General features: G+C 35.8%; 1 protein-coding gene across 15 annotated transcripts in view; it reads right to left on the reverse strand.

Annotated features, from left to right (window-relative positions):
- The window catches only part of tenm3 (teneurin transmembrane protein 3), an 842,281-nt gene that overhangs the window by 35,255 nt on the left and 785,512 nt on the right, over positions 1-21,514 (reverse strand). The gene's annotated exons all lie outside the window — the stretch shown is intronic.

The raw sequence follows: 21,514 nt of genomic DNA on the forward strand, positions 1-21,514 counted from the left end.
GGATAATTAGGCATCAGCATTGATCGGATTGTCCTTGACTAGCTGAAATCAGTTTAGTATGTTGAGCACATGTGCTGTGCAGTTTGACCATCTGACAGAAGGAAGACAGCTGTAAGAAAAACTGAACGAGAAATAAAAAATACAAGAATAGTATAATATTCCTGCCATTCAAAGGTCAAATGGAACAAACATGAAGAAATGTGCATTAGTCCAATACAGCTAGTGAATGTAATAATTCATCAATTAATGAGATAATGTCAAAGATTACAAAGGGGAAAACAAATGGAGGCTACATTCTAAAATCATTGCACTGCATTGAAGTTATACTCAAGAAAATTATTTTTTTAATTAAGCACATTTTTCATTGACTTTTTAATTTTAATACTGTTAACATTTAATCCAATAAGAAACCATTTTTCCTTTGAAGTTACACTTATAGTTGCAATCATCACTGTTAATAACAACAAGTACATCGGCAAAGCAGGAAACTTCAAACAAAGATTCTTTGTCAAATGAAGTTAATCCTGTCTAATTAAAAAAACAGCTTTATGAAATGTTAACCTTGATATACAACTCTGATGTTTTGAACCCCAAAGCCTATATAAGGACCAGAGAATTCAAAAAGTACAAAAAGGAGTAAATACACTAAAAAATTAAGCATGCAAAACAGAAAATCTTTAGCCTCATTGGGCATTTTGTAATAAGATCTGATAATATAATTCACCAGGACTTATGTAAACAACCTTCCACACCTCCTACTCCCAGGGCTCCTTGTGTTAAAAGGAGTCCCAACATTCCCTAGAAATGGTCTTTACATAACACTGGCAAAACCACACAGTAGCCACTGAAAGTGCAGCTACTGCTGGAGTTCCGGATTATGCTGCAGTCCCAGTCCTGATTATTGCTGACCTCACACTTTAAGCATACAATTAATTAAGGTAAACCTCTAATATAATATTCATACAATGACCAACAACAAACAAATAAAAAAACAAATGACACTGGAAGAGTGAAGCTTATAATATTCTAAATGTCACTAGATTTACTAAACCTAGAAATAAACTTGAAACTAATAAGAACATAAAATTACTCTCAGCACTCAAGACAATTACACTTCCAAGAGTTTTACAGCTCAGTAGGTGATTCCTGAAAAGGATGATTGTATTACTAAAGAATGCGGTATTACATTAGTCATACCAGCTAAGGACAAAATAAATTTTTCCTGTGTTGATCTGTATTTTTAATTATTATTGATACTACCAATATAAACCTGCATCCATCTTTCTCAGCATATTATATAATGTGAAAGACCTTTTCCTAACCAAAAATCCAATGGCACGAAGCCTAGATTTTTATTCATAATTATGCTATGGACAAGGTAAATTGAGACATTAGTGGGTCTGACATGAGTTCTTCAGGAACAAACTGACTTAAACCACCAATTTCATCATTCACAGAAGGCGCACTGAGAGTTTACAGATATAGGATAAATGACACCACAGCACAAGAACTAAACAAAATTTCACTAGGCCTGATTAAATGTACACTCTTGCCCTGATTTCATATCTTTTTCATATACTGAGCACTTTTACTCAAGTTCTTTAGCCTAGGCAGTAGATCTTTTTAATTGTTTTAACCAAGATAGTAAATAAAGAAATTTTGCAGGTTGCAATGCATGTGGGATGATTAAGGTTATAAAATACTAAGATCATAGCACAATAACTTGGAAAGGCTATTAATCCACAATATTACATGTGGCAAACCCTTAAAAAAAGAGATATCCAAGTTTAAAATTAGATTGTATCTATTGTGGTCCATACATTTCCTGCCATATATGTTGCTAGATTAAGTACAAGTTAAACAATACATGTTAACAATGAAATAAGAGGCTGGTTGTATGTGGATGTTACACAATTGTGATCTGTAGCTAAATAGGTCACATTAATTTCTCTATAAAAGCTGACATTGTGTTTTGAATCACTACAAAGACCAAAACACATTGAAAAGTGGGCTAACTAGCAAAGAATAACCCCTTATTTTAACCAGTCAGTGCTATTTAAGCTGCACATGAGATAAGGTACGGTAAAGGAAGATGTGGTAGAATTTTGCATTGATCATTAGTCTGAAAAAGGCAAAAATCATTAGATTTAAACTAAAGTTATGCACCTCATTGAGCATTACAGAGTACAAATGAAATAAGGATAAAGAGTGACATATAAGCTAATGTATATATATTGTCTCATACTTTAAAAGGGGGGTGTCAAGAATTCAGGCAGCTGCGTTGCCATTACCACTTTCCATTGATTGTGCTCAATGGCCACAAGTGAATGGTTGCACTACAGGAAGTCTTTAGTTCCTGTGTTTGAGAATGGTGCCTGGGCACCAGATTTTTCTTAATCATTTTTAAAATAAAATTCCTTTTGTCATTCTTGTACCTAATGAAAAAAAAACAAGAGCAAAACAAAGTTTAAATTTATGTTTGTAAAACCACAAGGAACACATATGGACTAATTTTTATTTTCAATATATGTTCTCTCTCCTTCAATTTGGTCTTCATCATATGGGTGTTTATAAGGTAGTTTAAGTAAATGTCCTGTAGGTTCTGCATCATTTATATTCTGATTTTCAGAGTTAACAATGAAGCAGAATGTGTTATCTTATCAGAATATTCATGGCAAAATAGAAAACAGTCTATTTTACAGTAAATATGTTTATTTTTCATTATGTAATAATACTGAGAAAATAATGGATGATGATGTATTAGTCATACTGTATTATTAAATACTAAATATACTACAGCTTGCAAGCATGTGAAAGTTATTTTCTTTACTACTTTAATAATAGTAACTTATTTAATACTGATATGTCAATTTATGAAATAAAAACTGAGCAGGTTGTGTTATTTGTAATGTTTTGGATCATGCTGCGTATTATAATTTGCCACAGAAAAAAAAAAAACTTTTTATGAGTCGGTAGCTGTAGCCTGGTATAACAGAGGGGTGCAAAATGTCAAAAACAAAAACTGTGTAATAATTAGCTGCTTAAAGATTGCAGGAGGCATACAGAATAGAATGGCATTCCGACCGAAAGAGGGGGTGGTTCCATACCTGAACAGGAGGCTGCAACTGGGCATACAGGCACCCTGGCCAAGAGAGGGAAAGGTGCCAGACCCAATAGAGACTCCCTGAGTGGATGGATGGATAGAGAGAAGAAGATGATTTCTTACCCGGACAGGAGGCCCTGGGTAAATGGACAGGTATCCTGACTGGACATGGTTCCAGTACCATCCCTGGACGTGAGAAAAGAAAAGGACAAGGAAAGATGGTCTCTGAGGGATGTTTATTCCCCTCAGGTGCTAGATGGCAGCAGGCCTCCATATTGGTGCCCATTCAGGAACCAGCAGGAAATGCTGGCAGTTGTAGTCCAGCAGCACAGGTGCCAGAAGAGGGTGCTGCAGGAAGATGCACTCTCCAATATATTGGACTTCTATATGATCAGGAAGTACTTTGAACAGGCAGCAGCCCTGGCACCGGAAATACTCCCGGGTCCTCAATAAAAAGGACCTCACTCCCTTGTCCAGGCAAATCAGAGCTGGGAGGATGGACAGCAATACTTAACTGGAGGAGGGCAGTGCAGTGGTGAGAGAAGTGAAATTGTTAAGATAAGAGAAAGTGTGCTTTGTGCTTAACTGAGGAATTGGATAATAAACCACCCTTTATTTGAACCTAGATCTGTCTTGTGTCTTTGTTTTTGGGGCTCACTGGCACCCCGGTTTCCATTACAGGATGCATCAGTCTGATAACCACTAACAACAAAAATGAAAATTCAGTTAATTTTTAAAATAATTATAAATGTTTTTGGATTGGCATCTTGTAGAGGATTGTTTCTTATTTGACACTCAGTACTGCTCGAATAATCTTTTAGATGCACAACCCTTAACTGGACAAAGCAAGTGTAAGCAATGTGTAGTTGGCAAAAAAAGAGAGAAATACTGTGATCAAGGACAGAAACTGTCATCTGAGGCTTTATCAATACAGCTGGATAGGCAAAATGTTCCCAACTCAATGTATTGCTTGAGCAAAACATCGCATATACATTCAGTAACCTAATCTTTATTATACAAAATGCTGGCTTTCTTTTATCCAGTGTAAGATAGATAATTTTTGATGTACAGTCTATATTCACTTTGACAGCCAGTTTAAATTAACTGATAAGCAAAAGCAATTGGTAGATTTTTAAAAGTTGTCAGACTTAATTAGTATGTTATATTCAAAATCATATCCCTTCCACTGTACTAATGAACTCATAGACTTTCTTTTGCAGAATATCTTCATGATTAAGTTTTTATTAGCATCACTGAGTAAATAATTTTAATCACTGTTGAATATAGCCATAAAACTACATATAACATAATTACTCATAAAATAAATAAATATTTTTTTATTTGAGTTATATGTCAATAAATATAGATCATATTCCTAAAATGTGGGCAATTACCAGTTCATATTTCGCTAGATAGTTGAAGAAAAGAGCTTTACACTAAGTTTTTGTTTGTGAGCAGGTTGTGAGAATAGTAACTAAGTAAATAAATAATAATAATTCAAATCATATGAAGCATGCAGCACCAAATAGATTTGATACTACAAAGACTTTGAAGACTCACATTTCTTTGGATAATAGCATGTTATACTTAGCAATAAAATGGTGACTAAATCCATGTTCAGATCTTCAGTAGCTTAAGATTTAATCAAATATTGGGCAATTACACATCTGAATAAAAAAAAAGGTGTCTGTAGCTTTGCCAGCTCAGGTTTAAGTGATATTTTCCATATGGTTATCATCGTGTACTGGTAATAAAACAAAGAAAAGGCAAGATAAACCTTTGGCAGACCCAAATGTGTTTAAAGCTTGTACTGATAGAAAAGTCCTAAGTCATTATAGATAAACATTAAAGTGGTGTGCAAATATAACTTGTTTTTTGGCTTCAAAGAAGAACTTCAAAGGATGATTACATGCTGTGAGTGTTAAATTATTCATATTTAGCAACGTGTTAGAATTCAGGCTGAAGTGAATCTTAACTCTGTCCTCATTACAACACAGATCAATGAGTCCACCAAAGGCTGCTATACAGCTGGATATCTTTAACATATATGTGACAAGTCTAAGTATGTAGTAATACATACTGTATACAACACATTTCTTAAACTTTCTTGTTGTCCGTAATTGAATAATTAAGCACACAATAAAAAATTGGCTTATAAACCATTTTGCATTCAAAACTGAAGTGCCAAGTGACAAACATCAGTGTCTGAGGTTTGCTTCACATGAACATTCACGTTTCTGCAATTGTACTTGGGTGTGTCGGTGTGCAACTGAAGCAGATGCTGAGAAAATCCCCAAAGATGTAAAGGAAAAAATAAAACATGTACTTACTCACTCAGGAATCATAAAAATAAAAATCCCACTTTATTGAAATGGTTTTGCATATCACTCTATATGGTGAAGCCTGGATTTTAAAAGCTCACAAGATAGTCAGGAAGACATGAGTGGAATATAAATAACCACATGACTACATTGAAGTGAGCCTGATTTATAGATCATAGCTTCCCAGCAGCATTCGAATAAAAAATAAATAGAAAACAACTCTTTAAGTGCCCTAGACTAGAGATAATGCTTTAAGGCTCTGAGCAAATTGTAGAAGGGAAATGAATCAGTCTCTTTTTTCAGGCTTCAAATGTCACTCATGCAAAAAAAAAATAATAAAAAATTATGGCTTCAGCTTTAGAGTTAATTTACGTGATAAAGGTGAAAAATAAAAAAGAAAGTTTTTTAATTGACTACTTGTTCCCCATTTACACAAAAATGAAGGAAGAGCTTACTGGGGGTTTAAACCACTGGGCATTCCAGGCTAAGGGAGTATTATTCATGTTATCCTTTCTGATTTTTCAAAGATCATAATATTAAGCAGCTATCATCCATCAGGCAAAGGGCAAAAGGAAGGTGCCAACTCTAAAGAAAATGTCAGTCTATCAGATGGAGTAATCTCACACACACTTTCTGGTCCCCATATGTACTTTGCCAGACTCCACATAAAACAGAAATCCAAATGGAACAAAGTGCTCATTTTGGGGACTATTAGCCAGTCTTGTCACAAATGGACATTGGGTGATATTGCTTACGTCAAGGTGTCAATACCTTTACCTATTGTCTGTGACCTTTCTGGGACTAACAAAACCTGCCTCCAGTTGGCCTGCAAAAACACTGTCTTCATAAGGTCCTTTTTAAAATATCTTTGAAACGAGGGTCATTTATTTATTCATTTTCTGTTGCATCTTACCTTGAGCTTTCTGTTGAAAGATGAAGGCTTGCCCTCAAGATTTTCCAACAAATAGGTTTGTCTTCATATGTGCTGCTCAGTGCAGTTTACTTGTTTGAAATGCATCACCACCATGTTGTGGGTGGGAGATTTTTGTGCTGCTCATGGGATTGATTGGTTTCTTTGTAGGCTTAGTATCAATATCTAGTTCAAGAAAACATACAATCCCGGCTCCAAAGCAAACTGGCTTGCATCTTATCTCCTTTACTATCTGCACTGCAGCTGTCTGTAGAGTATTTTTAGTATGACTGGTGAATGATTTTTAACATAGAAATAAAATAATCACAGAAATTTGGAATTTTGGTATAAATCAAACATGCTTAAAAGTATTTCTTCCCAATTTTACATTAAAGTACAGTTTTGGTACTAGCCTAGAAGTAAATTTATTTTGTTATAAAAATATTGGAAATTTCTTTTTGTTAACAACATTTGACTGTATTTCATCCTACTGCATTGGATACTATACAAATAAAAATATAGCTTTATTCAACCAATTTTAATAAAGGCACCTTTTTTGGCAAAAATGTATGGTTAGAGTTGCTAATCCATAGCAAAGAAAACATTAAAATCATACAGACACTAGAATGCCCTGGGGATTACTGCATTACAATAAGGTCCAATGGGAGGCTACATATTAGCTGGAAACAACAGCAGATAAATAAAGCACAACTACCTGAGAAGTTTAAAGGACTGAGCTACCATTAGAAACACCAAGACAGCTAGGTGACAGACATAAAAACAGCACCAGTGCCAGGCACAGGAACAGAACCTGACAGAATGTCAAGCAACCACATAATTCAAAGGCAGGTATAGAGAACTTCATACAGGTGAGGTTATCACAAAAAGCCTGCAAGAGATGTCTTTAATATCTAGAGAATAAACCCATGTGGGCTACAACAGCTAAGTAAATATCCTTGAAAAATACTAGAAGTTAAAGGATCTGGACTTGTTAAAATTTTTCACAAGCTTTGGCATTTACAATTAAGACAGAAAGAGAATGAGCAATATTAGACACTTTGTAATAATAAGCAGATCACATTGGGAACATTATTATACAAAAAAAGCAATGCTAACTGTATCTTGGGCGATCAAATTCTTAGTTAGATCTGGCAGAGTCTACAAACTAGCAATATGGATTCAGAAATATCTTTGTATCTAACAAGTTTCAAAGTACCTGCAATAATACCTTTGCCATGAATATTCCCACAGTGTTATTTATCGATTTGCTGTTATTTTCAAGACTATGCGGCATTCATTTATTCCTGCCTGTGTCATTATTACTACTTGATATTCAAACTGCTTTCGGCAATGTTGCTTGTTATAAAAATCCATTGCACAAAAATGTTAAATCACTGATTTCTTCATGTCTCCATAATTTTACTGATTTCAGTTTGTATCAATTTATGATAAAACTTTAATTCAGTATTTCAATATGTTAATCACAATAACAAAAATTCATTTTGCCTCTTTTTATTAATGGAACATTAAAGTTTTTTTAATACAGTAAGGGAAACACTACATACAATAACAATATCAGAATGAACTCATGTTGTACAATACATTACTTCAAATTTAATAAGGCACATTGTGGATTTGCCAAAATGATTGCTTACATGTAATTTAGCTTTGGTGCAATTTAATTTGAGGTAACTTGCAAAGGACTATTTCTTGTTTTTTTCAATTTGCATCACAATATTTTCTGCCATTAGAACAAAATTGCTGGTATCTTAAAATAGGTTAAACATATTTTATCTTCACTTAGCATTATCCATGGCATTGTTTTATCTTTATTTTTGCCTTAATATCTAATGGTTTAGAGAGTTTCAGTAGTGTATTTATTGCAATGCAATGCAATGCTATAACGGGAAGGTGTCCCTTTGAGGACTGGCTCCTACTTTCTGCCTGTTGGTGTAATGATAGGTTATGGCAACTTGTGAACTATCAACTGGGAGGAAAACTGTTTTAAAAGCGAATAGACCGAAACACAGAAATGTTTATGATTCTTTTACATTAAAGTACAATGACAGATGATTATTTTTAAATGTGTCTTAAAAGAATGTGCTAGTCGTTTCCAGAGTAATCACCTTTAAAATGGTGCTTACATTAATGGTAGGCTATGTGTTGTACATTGCCATAAATATAATTAAAATTGAATAATGATTCATGATTTAATAATGTACTAGTTTGTAGCTAATAAACTACAAGTATTTATGGCTAACAATGATCACTTATCAGTGAATATCTGTAAACATTTTGCGTAAATGTTTATATGTTACTACATTTTAAAGAATGTTAAAGTTCAAAACACACTTTTCAATTGAAAAGTACAGTTAACTCAGATCCATTTATTAACAGTGGCTTCAATTAAAGGTAGAAATAAGTCCTTGTCCAGTGGCAGCAACAATCTTTTAAAGCTGATATTTTTCTGTTCTGACTGCTAGTACAAATACAGCATGCTGAAAATAACTTAACTCAGGTCATGGTTCAGTGGCCAATTTTAAGGAAGGGTCATAAAAATGTCAATGGACTGGAAGGGCCAGACAATGAAATCTCTCCTAAAGCCTTTCAGGTTTGGTCACCATGGTTAAAATTTTAGCATATGCACCAAATAAGCATTGGACTAATGTTGATTTTAAGAAGAATCAGTTTTTTCTTTGCCATGGACTATTCAAAGCTATACAGTTTAGTAGGCTTGATTTGGCAGTTGCTTGACAAAAAATATGAAATGCGGTCATTGATTACAACTGCAAGAAGGTACGCGAATTAATATGAATAATGTTACATCTGTGCCATAATGTTTTCCGAAATGTACTATAAAGTCATAAAATGAATAATTCCAAATATCATATATACCTATGTCTCTGTTTTTTTGTCAGTGCGACTTTGACATCACGGGCCTTAAGGCGCATACTAATTCAGCATAAGCAGGAACACTCAAGAAAACTGAATAAAAAAAAAAATCGGGTGACAATGAGATACAAATAAGGCAGATTCGCCAGCGTTTATGTATCAGCTTTTATCCATCCAGATCAGGGAATTTCCAGTTTGATTGTCTCAAAACACCACTCACATCTACAGTTATTCCCAGCTGCAGATAAAAAGTAACAGGTCAGATCCCCTTGGGTTGGGTGGTAGTATGTATCGTGATTGGGACTGACAGAATAAGTGAAAAAAGAAAAAAAAAAAGGTATCTTTTACAAGTACTATACATTTAGTACAGTGACTGTTACAGACGCAAATCAAATGTATGTGTTTATTGTATAATAACAATAAGAACAGCTCACTACTCAAAACGGTAAATATATGAGGCAGTCAGGATCGAACCGGGGGACTCTTGATTATAAGTCAGCAATTCCTACCGCTACACCACGGAAGCTGTTGTATCGTCCTTTAAACCTTTTGTGAAAGTGTTTATTTGATCTTTGCACTTCAGGCTTTACACATTAAATAGTTTATGTCTACATTTGTCATTTATTACTAAAATATGAAAAACGTTTCAGTTTTAACAATGTATTTTTTGGTTAAGTTAAATGCACTTTTTTTTGTTTAAAGACTACGTGCACTTTAATTTGTATTGTTTAATGTATTTCTGTTTTATGGTGATGGTCACACAAATATAAAAACATCTGATTATTTTCAAATTCATGTTTCACTGGTTATTTTAATTTGATTATTATGAATTTTAATCATGTTAATGCAGAGACATTAGGGTGACATTCACAGGTTGACAGACATGAGCAGATGAGGTAAGACATGCACTGGAGCCCAGAACAGGATGTGCAACCACAGGTTGCATGCATCAAAACAGTCAGGCATGAAATAATCGTGACTAATCAAAAAATAAGTTGAACAATTAGTTGACTACCAAAATAATCATTAGTTGCAGCCCTACTCCTATAGTAAGTTTTTATTTTAAATCTTCATATACAGAAAATCGGCAGAAGGTTCATCCAGAAAAAAATAGAATTCTATCCTTGGGTTTGAGACATCCATAGTGATCATTTTTCAATATTTTCATTAGTTACAGTAAATATCCATAAATGGTGTTCTTATTATGAATACATTGACACTGATATACAAGACCTGTTCATGTTCTGGTCTGATCGCATTGCGTTTGAACCTTGCACTCTTCTCCATGTAACTATGCAGATTTTTCTTTTAAGGTACTCCAGTTTTTCTCTAAAAGATGCAAGTTAGGTTAACTGGAGTTGATAGTAAATAAGTATGTGTTTGCAAGTGTGCATACCAGTGAACTGCATGCTATCAGAATGTGGTTCCTGTGTTGTGCCCAGTCCTGCTGGGATAGGCTCTAACTCTGCTGTGAGCAATATGCTGTATTTATGCCTTTCTATTGTGACAGTTTATTCCGGGCACAATTTAGTGTGGACTTTTCCTCCCTGCTAAAATGCCAAGTCTTTAATTGAGAAGTATGTAGTGTAATGTTTTCAATGTTAGGGAAAAATATATTTTTTTTAATAACAGTTCCAAAATTAATCCTGCAGATGCACATGCAAGGTAGATCAGTGGTTAGTGTTGCTGAATAATGGTTCTGTATCCTGAGATCAAATTCCATTTTGATTTTGTCCCAAAAAAACATGTTCGACAAAGTTGTCGATTTGTTGTACCAAGAACAGAAACGCAATGCATCTCTCCAATGGCCAGTGTTCAAAAATTACCTTTGTCTACAATATATTTCAGATGTCCTAGGTATACATTTAACTGTTATGCCTGGATAACTTACTACACATGGATTTTCTAAAATAAATTAAAATAAAATAAACACACCAAGCCTCTCTATCAGCTACAGTAACCTAGCAACCTGCAATCAGATGCCTCTTATCTCTGCTCTGTGCACTGTGTTTGTCACTCTCTAACACAACTGTTATTTATCCGTTTTATACCATGCAGTAAAAAAAAGCAAAAAATGTTTGGAATTCTGTGAGGTCATAAACAAAATACCAACCATTTTTTTTTTTTTTTAATAAAAGTGTTGGTTTGGACATAATGCCAGCAGAAAATACAGAATATCTGAAGCAGAGTTGAAAAAATTACTGGTGGAAGTCACAGTGAAACAGAAAAGTTATTTCATGTTTGCATACAAATGTTTTCCTATAGCTCATTTTTAATATTATTTTATTATTTAACATTCCTCTTGGTTATAACTCTACTTGATGGATTCTGCTCTGAATCAAATTTGAAGAAAATAAAATCATTACGTGTTATTAACATGCTAATTAATATAAATGACCACTTTCATGTGACTTTTCCAATAGAAAGATCACATTGCTTGTACACTGATAACATAAACTCTAAGCAAACTGTACCTGCATGGAAGATAGGGAAAATAGTATGGTCCTCAATGTTTCCCTGCTTTTTTTATAAATCTTTTTAATTTTCATTCTTAGGGCTGCTTAACTCCGTGCATAGCACCCATTATCTTTCAGGTCTTCTGCCATTTTCCAATAAATCTTCCATTAAGTTTACATGTTATGCTTATCTCAAGTTCCAATAACTGTTTACACTGTCTTCTCTGTTTCTATGGTCCGTCCATTTTTCACAAAATATGCGAAATGCACAAAATTAAACCAATCTAACAAAAATCAAAGCAAATGTGTAACAGCTTCAATGACGGCACATGTAGAAATCAATCATTGACTCAGCCTCGCTGAAAGTAGCCATCAGGTATTGCATGCTTCACTACTAAGAAAGAACTAAAGATGCTACAGTGCTAATTACAATCAAATTTGGACAGAAGCAAAGTGGAAAAAAACATTTAATGTGTGACAGTTTGAATGTTTAAAGTGTTAGGGAGACCAATCAAAATAATACTCCAACTGCCCTGTTGTTAAATTGCTTTTAGGATATTTAATGAGAGAAAGTATGAAACTGTAAAGATTTGCATCAAACCACAGTAAGTCGATTGAGTTAGGATTAAACACACACACCATGCTGGCTTGAGACTGGGATAAGCAGTGATTCATTGTATTGTAGTTTATCAGTACTGTATGAAAATAACCTTTTGCATGAATGAGTATAAGCAAAGACCAAGTAAATATCCAGTTTCACTCAGTGCCTGATTGTGAAGTAAATTTGACTGTTTTTGTGAAGTGCTAAGTAGAAATTTCTCAGTTTTGCTTGATTTTGGCCATTAGGCTGTTAATGTTTGCTGCTGAGACAATATAAGCTTTAGCCATTTCAAGAACAATTATCCCAATAGTTCTTTTCTGGGCCATCTCCAAACTTAAGGATTTATTTGAAATCTGCATACTTCAATGCACCAATAGTATTCCTTTTATCCTTGGGCTGCTGCTGTACAGTCCCTAGAGAAATTTTTAAATCTTTCAGCCATTATAGGGAATGTAAAGGATCTCTAATACACAGTTTGCAAATATATAAATACTAAGTACATATATAAATATGCAGACAAATTAAAATTAGAGGTGGTGCATGTATGAAGCCGAATCACCTCTGAACAATGAAATGCAGTATGTCTATTGAATAGCTAAGTTTGCCTTTGTTAAATGGATGCCACATCGAGCCATATAAGGTCTCTGAATTTTTAGGCTATGATATTCATATTAGCCTAAGCAACCCAGCCACAGGGGATACACAAACCAGTGTGTTTCTTCGTGCTGGCCCCAAGCTCGGATAAATGTGGAGGGTTGGGGTTGGATCTTTGAATATTGGCAGTATGACTGGTAAGGGGAGAGAGTTGGCCAATATGATGGAGAGAAGGAAGGATGATATATTGTGTGTGCAATAGACTAAATGGAAGGTGAATCGGAGGTGGATTCAAATAGTTCAATCATGGTGTGGATGACCCTATAGTTAGGATATAGCAGGTTGGATAATGGATGGATGGTGTAGATGGGAGGAGAAATGGGGTAGGGGTTATTCTGAAGAAATAGTAAGTCAAGAGTGTTTTGGATGTGAAGAGAGTGTCAGACAGAGTAATGATAATGAAGCTATAAATTGGAGGTGTGATGATGAATGTTGTTAATGCATATGCACCACAAGTTGGGTTTGTAATGGATGAGAGAAGATTTTTGGAATAAGCTGGATGAATGGATGGACAGTGTACTCTGGGACAGAAAGTGGTGATTGGAGTGAATTTCAATAGACATGTTGTTGAAGGGAACAGAGGAGATTAGAAGGTGATGAGTAGGTATGGTGTCAAAGAGAGGAATGAAGAAGGTCAGATGAAACTGGATTTTGCAGAAAGGATGGGCATGGCTGTGGTGAAAACGTATTTTAAGAAGAGGGGGAACATAGGGTGACGTACAAGAGTGGAGGAAGATGCACACAGGTAGATTACATCCTATGCAGAAGAGTCAATCTGAAGGAGATTAAAGACTGCAAAGTGGTGGCAGGGGAAACTGTAGTTACACAGCATATGATGATGGTCTGTAGGATGACACTGGAAATCAAGAAGAGGAGGGTAGTAAGGACAGAGCCAAGGATCAAATGGTGGAGGTTGAAAAAGGAAGACTGCAAGGTTGAGTTTAGGGAGGAGGTAAGACCGGTAGTGGGAGGCAATGAAGAGTTACAGTACCAGACAGCTGGGCAACTACAGCAGATGTAGTAAGGGTGACAGCAAAAATGGTGCTTGGCATGACATCAGAACAGAAGAAGGAGGAAAAGGAAACCGGATGGTGGAGTGGGGAAGTACAGGAGAGTATACAGAGGAAGAGGATGGTGAAGAAGAAGTGGGACAGTCCGAGAGATGCAGAAAGTTGACAAGAGTACAAGGAGATAAGGCACAAGGTAAAGAGAGAGGTGGAAAAGTCTAAAGAAAAGATGTATGATGAGTTGTATGAGTGGTTGGAGCCTAATGAGGGAGAAAACGACCTGTACTGATTGGCTAGACAGAGGGACCGAGTTAGGAAAGATGTGCAGCAGGTTAGGGTCATAAAGAATGAAGATGGAAATATACTCACAAGTGAGGAGGGTGTGTTGAGAAGATGGAAAGAGTACTTCAAGAGGGTGATGAATGAAGAGAATGAGAGAGAGAGAAGACTGGATGATGTAGAGATAGTGAATCAAGAAGTGCAACAGAGTAGCAAGGGGGAAGTAAGGACAGCTATGAGGTGGATGAACATTAGTTCATTAGCCATTAGTCCAGTTGACATACCTGTGGAAGCATGGAGGGTTTAGGAGAGATGGCAGTGGAGTTTTTAACATGATTGTTTAATGGAATCTTGGAAAATGAGAGGATGCCCGAGGAGTGGAGAAGAAGTGTACTGATGCCGATATTTAAGGACTGCAGTAACTACAGGGGGATAAAATTGATGAGCCACAGCATGAAGTTATGGGAAAGAGTAGTAGAAACTATGTTAAGAAGTGAGGTGATGATTAGTGAGCAGCAGTATGGTTTCATGCCAAGTAAGAGCACCACAGATGCAATGTTTGCTCTGAGGGTGTTGATGGAGAAATAGAGAGAAGGCCAGAAGGTGCTGCACTATGTTTTTGTGGATCTGGAGAAAGCATATGATGGGGTGCCTCAGTAGGTGTTGTGGTATTGTATGAGGAAGTCGGGAGAGGCTGAGAACTATGTAAGAGTTATACAGGATATGTATCAGGCAAGTGTGACAGTGGTGAGGTCTGTGGTAGGAGTGAAAATTGGATGCATTTAATGTGGAGGTCAGGAGTAATTTGTGACAGACAGTTATTAGCAAGAGTTAAAGGGAAGATCAACAGGATGGTAGTGAGACCAGCTATGTTATATGAGTTGGAGATGGTGGCACTGACCAGAAAGCCGGAGACAGAGCTGGAGGTGACATAGTTAATGATGCTAAGATTTGCATTGGGTATGACGAGGATGGACAGGATTAGAAATGAGTACATTAGAGGGTCGGCTCAGATTGGGCGGTTGGGAGACAAAGTCAGAGAAGTGAGATTGCGTTGGTTTAGACATGTGCAGAGGAGAGATGCTAAGTATATTGGGAGAAGGATGTTAAAGATAGAGCTACCAGGGAAAAGGAAAAGAGGAAGGCCTAAGAGAAGGTTTATGTGGTGAGAGAGGACAGGCAGGTGATGGGTGTGACAGAGCAAGATGTAGAGGACAGGAAGATATGGAACAAGATGATCTTCTGTGTTTCTGGTCACTTAGTTGGCTTGTCAACCAGTTTCCTATTTACCGTCTTGTATTTATTTATTTGTTTTTGTAAACTTTATTCCAGTTTATCTCTTTACAGGCATTAGCCAGTCAACAATGTTTGCCAGGGACTTCTTTCTAATGGATGTGCCTTCATAACTAAACCGCCATGATACTTAGTTGGTGCTTTCAGTCTTAATTACAGCAACTGATATTTTATCACAGAATCTCTGTAGACAGATGATTGTATGGATTTGTGTTAAAAGAATACAATTCCAAAGATGGCCTGCATTCCTCATGACCCACATAGTCATACCTGGTAATGTTATGCAGAATGACTTACTAATTAAAAAATTCTACACTCAGGTTTACTCTGCTCAGTTAGTAAAAAGCTTAAAAATAATTCTTGTTACCCTGTAAATAAAGACCTTTACCATTATACTAAATAAACCACTCAACTAACATTAAAATGTAACTTGGCTTGTTATCTTCCAGCTTGTGAACTGAAATAGCAATAATTCAAGTCCACTTACTCTCTATTTATGACACACTATGGCCAAATGAGGAAGCAGATTTTACCCACATTATGTTTTCTTACTGTACTACAAATGTCACAATCTATGTTATACAGTTCTATGATCAGAGTAGCAGTTGTCTGCGCGAGTAGCAGTTGTCTGCGCGCCTCCCATCAGAATGCAATATATAGCATTTAAAAGTAGACTGACAGATCAGGGATTTTTGTGGTATTTTGTATAAGGAAAAACAAGTCAGAATCTTCTCCACTCTTTTCTCAAATCAAATGCTTTAAAATATCAAAAACTGAAATGTCCATTTTTAATAAAAAGGATAAAGTACACTAGGTAGTCAGTTCTTTGTGACATGTTTAAGGTTTTGAAAGCCATACAATCTTAACAAAGTTGGTAGTAAAACCTAACGATTGTTAAATCTCCATCTGGATCAAATTTGGGAAATGTAATCAATGGCAATGTGCACCTCTTTTACTGTCTCAGTAATAGCTTTCTGACATCTGCTCTAGAGTAAATTCCCTGAAAATTGTTTTTTAATATATAGACGGTACTATTCCAAATTTCCACTTTGCCTGGGGTTACCACAAAAACTGAATTAATTGAATAACTATTAGACTTAATAACACTTTAATTGAAAGCAAGTCAACAGTGTCTCTCTATAACCATTAGAGTATTAAAGACACTTCTTAAACTTAATTTGCATTGTACAACTAATACAGTCTTGTCTGTCTTTACATCAAACATTAAGATATAAGTTGCTTATTTTGTAAAGGAACAAACATGGCACCAGGCAATATAACAATTTCAGGCTGTATCAATAAATGAAGTTTAATGTCCATGATTTTTTGTACAAAAAGGCTAAAAAATAAAGAGGAAGTTGCACTTTCAGAAAAATATATTTTGTTTTCAAATATTTAACTTTTTTGTGTTCATTGTGGACTTGTAGCCAAAATGAATTTTTTAAATGTAAAATACTTAACAAAGCAATACATTTGATTCACTGGCCAGGTGAAGTATAATAATAAACACCATAAAACAGAGCTCAGTACTGTAGGTGATCTTCTGTGGTTGTTACAACTTGGCTATGGAGCACCCTGCTGTTCTGTCAGTCACTTCTTTCATTAATTTCATATTTCCATGGCTGTCTCCTGATAAACTAGGAAAATGTGCAAGAGCTAATTGGTAGGTTTCTCCATCTTGCTACAATATCAGTGGCATGTCTTATGTTTTAGCAAAAGCGTATCAGTGTAAAACATTTTTTATGTTAGTCTATACACAAACTTCAATATTTCATATATGTTAACCAAGTCTACACAAAATAAATTAAAAACATCATATCTTGTAAGTATGACACCATCATTATTTCTGACCATGCCCCTCTGATTATGCAGCTTTAATTACTGAGTTCTACACACTCGTCTCCTAACTACCGTCTTAATCCCCTGTCATTAGCTGATGAAAACTGTACAGAATTCATATCCAAGCAAATTTATTATTTTCTTGAGACAAATGAGGTGTCTGCAGGTATACTCTAGGAAACTCTGAAAGCAATTTTAAGAGGACATATTATTTCATGTCTTTCTCATAAAAATGAACTGGAAACCAAGAAGGCATCTGAGTTAATCAGAGAAATTACTACAATAATTCTAGAATATGCCAGGTCGCCAAATGAGGCACTCTATAGGAAAAGACAGATTTTGCAATCACAATTTAATGTCTTGACTACTAAAGAAACGGAACAGCTTATCTTTTATGAACACGGAGAAACAGCCAATAAGATCTTGGCGCCACAAATCCAAAAACAGGAAGTCCATAATGCAATGCCAGCCATTAACAACACAGAGAGAGATAACATTATTGACCATAAAAATATAACTGACATATTTATAGATTACTACAAGTCCTTATTTTCTACTCAGTTTAAAGATGATAAGACACAATCTAATGAGTTTCTTGATACATCTAGATACACTTAGTGCTGCGGAACTGGATAAACTGCTGACACTTTCAGAATTAGTAGATGCTATAAACTCACTTCAAAGTGGTAAAGTAGCCAGCCCAGACGGCTACCCAGTGGAATTTTTAAAAAATTTCTCAAGAAAGTTAGCTCTTCTATTATTAACAATGTTTACTGAAAATAAATTAAAAACATATTAAAAATCCTAGTAAGCTTTACTCCGAGATTTGAAAATCACATATCTTGTACCTTCAAAATAATGTCCTTTACTAAATATTTAGTTACCCATTCCTTTTCTAAAGCAGCTTGTTTTCAAAACAGGATTATTTACAGTTAGCCTGAACAACTTTCAAACCAACCCTGGATGGGACAACATTAAATAAGTGGGCATACTCACTCCTTCACACCAAGCTATATAGCCTCACCTGCACATGACTACAGTGTGTGTGTTGGAGGACAATGATGATTGTCTGTCCTGGACAAACTGACTGTTGTTTGAAATCTATGACACTTGATGATGATTTCTCTTACAGTGGAATGACTGATTTAAAAAATGTGATGACCTGCTAGAATTAAATGCATCCACAGCCTTCTTTCTGAGGGCCTCAGAGGGCTCTTTTGATCTTGGCATGATGACACCACAAACACAAATAGCGAAAAGAACACTCTCGATAGATTCAGATTAAATGAGACAGGGTCCACCAGCATACTCTCTAGGGAGGCTCTAATCATTGGCACCTAATACGGAACACCTGATTCTAATTTTATGGATGTGAAATGGTGATAAACATAAGAATGTACCTACTTTTTCCAGTTGACACATGTTCATTTTTGTTAATTTAGATTATGAGAATGAATGCATCACGTCAAATTTTATCTAGAATTTGTTTAAGCATATCACTTTTATCTGTAGGCACTGTTTGCATGAAGATCTAATATTTGCTTGTTCAAATAAGCTGAAAATTCAACATTTTCCATTGAGTGTATTTAATTTTTCAAATGACTGTAGAAGCGATGCTTTTTTCAGTACTCACATAATAAAATATAATACTTCTACCTTCTGATATGTGACAAATATGTACAAATATTGGCTCTGCTGCAGTTCAGTGCTAATCAAACATTTACTTTTCTCAATGTTCCTACAACGAAAGGGTTTATCATTAAACATAAAATTTACAATCATTACCAAATATAAACCAAGTACTCCAGCACATTACAAAGCAGGACTCTCTCAACAACTCCAAAAGACAGGAGTGCTTGAAGGGTAATAATTTCTGAATTTAGAATTCACATGTTGAAATAACTAACACAGTCAAAGAGAAACTGGGGAAACAAGAAGTCTTAACTGAAATAATTTTTCACATTGACCTGTGTGGAAGATGGCTGGCGTTTATCCCGGCCAATAACCCCAAGCCGCCAGGTGGAGCCCTCCTTGCAGCATGGAGGTCCCCAGAAGACCAGCAGGGCATCATGGACAATGGAGTTTTTATGCACAGCCCTGCTGGATGCCATGGGGGCCACAAGAGGGAGGTGCAGGGAGGACCGAAGACTTCTTCGTGCCCTATGACCCGGAAGTTCGTCATAGGAAGAGCGACGGGCTTCCAGGATGAAGAAAAGAACTTTTACCTGACCTGGAAGTGATTGAGAGTCACATGGTCTGGGGATTGGGAACACTTCTGGGTCAGGGAATATAAAAGGACTGTGAGAGCTCCCAGACGGTGAGCTGAGCTGGGTGGAAGGATGGCAACGCGTCTGGGAGCTGGAGGATTGTATTTGTAGTTATTATTGTGTTTTCTTAGTGATTTATATGAGTATAGTGGAGGAGAGGGTGTTTTGTACACTGTGGAGATTTAATAAAGTCAGAATTTGGACTTTTACCTGGTGTCTGGAGTCGTGGACAGGGGTTGAAGGGAGCGAGAGCGCCCGCAATCTACCACACCTGTTTGAAGGGTCCTGTCAATTCTTTGTTTATTGCTAATCTAATTGGCCAAAGATTCATCTCTATATGAAGTGCAAATCTGTCCTATTCTATAATAAAACTCTGCAAACAAAAGAAGGTAGGTAAACATCCTTAAATATTAAAAGAATGTAACGGAACTAGAGATGTGACTAGAACTGATTTTTCGCTACCAACGTTGTACCAAAACTCAGAGAAAATAATTGTAGTAACTTTGTATGGCATCGGTAGTTCTGAGAAAGTCAGTATTGCTGTGTGATTGTGTGAGTGCATGTAAAAATATTACTTCAGACAGCACAATAAAGGTGAGATAATTGTGAGGAAAGCTTCATATGGAAATTGTTCACAGAGGTCATAAAAACCACTACACCAATACGTCGAAAACAAAAACAGCAGAAGTCATGACAGGCACATTCACACACAGACTCACATTATTCCCATTTTTATCCTAGTACAGATTTAGTTCAGAAACAGATAATAATGTTACTGATCAGATAAGGTGCAATTATTTATTTTGTACTGATACGGATTTGTATAAGGAGAATAAAAAAGAAAATTAGATTAATTGCTTTTAATAGTGTCCGGTACAGTCTCAATAAATGAATGGAAACTTTAATTCATTCTGACGGTACTGAGCACATCCTTCCATTTTCTAAATGGTGTATACAGTTCAGAGACATGGAAGGGACCTCATATGCATCCACAATTATGCATATACAACTGTGGAATGTGGAGGGATTGGCAGCACTAATAACAGTTGCATCAAGAAAACATCGAGACAAGCCTTAAACGAACAGCCTCTTTGGTTTTTCTAAACTGGTGATGACATGAGTGGCTACATCTCTCTACTATAATAAAAAAAATCCTGGGACGAGACAAGACTTTTTCAGAGAGGTACTTTCATGTCTAGTGAGTCAAGACTTTGTGCCAAGAGATTTAGCCATGCCCGGGGCCAGAAATAAAGATAAAGAGTAGATGTCAAAGTAGAATGTTGTAAAGAGGTCCAAAAACGTTGGCGCGATACACATGCAGAACAGGTTAGAGATAATGAAAGTACTAAAATTCGAAAGTCTCAAAAAATGATAGTACAGATCGCATTAGCGCAAACAAACAGAAATTATTACTTGGTAAAAATAACGGGACAGCAAAAAGAGATTGAATATATGGTTCGGATTTAAACTTTAAGTCGGAGACTTGTAGATCGTCTAATTTGTGTTGCCATCAGGGAAAAGTAGTGTTCCTTCCCAATGAAGAGGCGTATCCAGGAGAATTAAAAGATTTGTTGTTTGGTGAAAGTGAAATCCACATATGTGTGCGGCAGAGATGCAAAGTGGCTGGCGTGTACCACAGGCCGGTGGGGTTGGAGAGCAAAGCTCCCTAGTTTCTTAATAACTAAATACATTATTTTAGTGTTTCAGAGCTTCAAAGGACAAGGCACATCTCTATATTAATATGACATTAATGTTAACAGAAATGCATCACAGACAAAACACAAAGACAACAAGCCAAGCAAAACGGCATACTTCATTGCTAAATACAACTTTGATCCAAATACGATAACAATACTAACAATAACTGAGTCATACTAGTTGTTATGGATTTG

This window comes from Polypterus senegalus, chromosome 4, assembly GCF_016835505.1.
Source record: "Polypterus senegalus isolate Bchr_013 chromosome 4, ASM1683550v1, whole genome shotgun sequence".
In the NCBI taxonomy this organism is placed as follows: Eukaryota; Metazoa; Chordata; class Cladistia; order Polypteriformes; family Polypteridae; genus Polypterus; species Polypterus senegalus.